Source organism: Conger conger, chromosome 2 (assembly GCF_963514075.1).
Source record: "Conger conger chromosome 2, fConCon1.1, whole genome shotgun sequence".
Lineage (NCBI taxonomy): Eukaryota > Metazoa > Chordata > Actinopteri > Anguilliformes > Congridae > Conger > Conger conger.
In genome coordinates this window covers 20,335,263-20,335,922 of record NC_083761.1, presented here as the reverse complement: position 1 = coordinate 20,335,922, position 660 = coordinate 20,335,263, and positions in this window count along the sequence as shown.

The window sequence follows — 660 nt, the reverse complement described above, 5'->3', positions numbered from 1 at the left end:
GAGGTGGAATTTATAGCCTAGGCTACTTCGCTACTGAGCGCCAAAGTCTGATGATCTATTCTACGATCGTTGCTGTATTTTTCGTTGCTATTCTCACAGAAGCAATGTGTGATCATGAATTGAAAGAGATTAAATGCAAAGAGCAGGATCTCTTTTGTACTTCTTGTGCTTTGTTTTTGGCATCGATCTGTGTAAATATATAATATTGTATGCGCCCAGAATATTTACGCAGCCTGCAAAGCTCATTCTCTTTAACTTTGAGAAACAAAATAGAACTGTTAGTGCTCTGAGATATCTATGTAGAGTAAGAAACGAAAAAGGGTAATATTGCCTAAAAATCTTGCTTGTTATATTCGTGTTTTTGAAAAATGATGATAACGTATTAAACATTTTATTATCATTAATATTATTATTAGTAGCTATTATTAATATTACAATATAAGCTCATTTCGGCGTTAGTTTCAGCAAACTGACGCTTTGTTAGCCTATTGCCATTTACCAAAAATGTCCTTTTGGAACCGGTTAGAAAGGGCAACCCAGGCACACTCGAATTAATTGTCCAAGTGCCAAGTGGTGTGAAAGGAGGAAGTTATTCTACATTTGGGAGCTCTAAGGACGCGATTAGGCCTCTAAAATACCCTGAAAGGAGCTGTTCGAGTT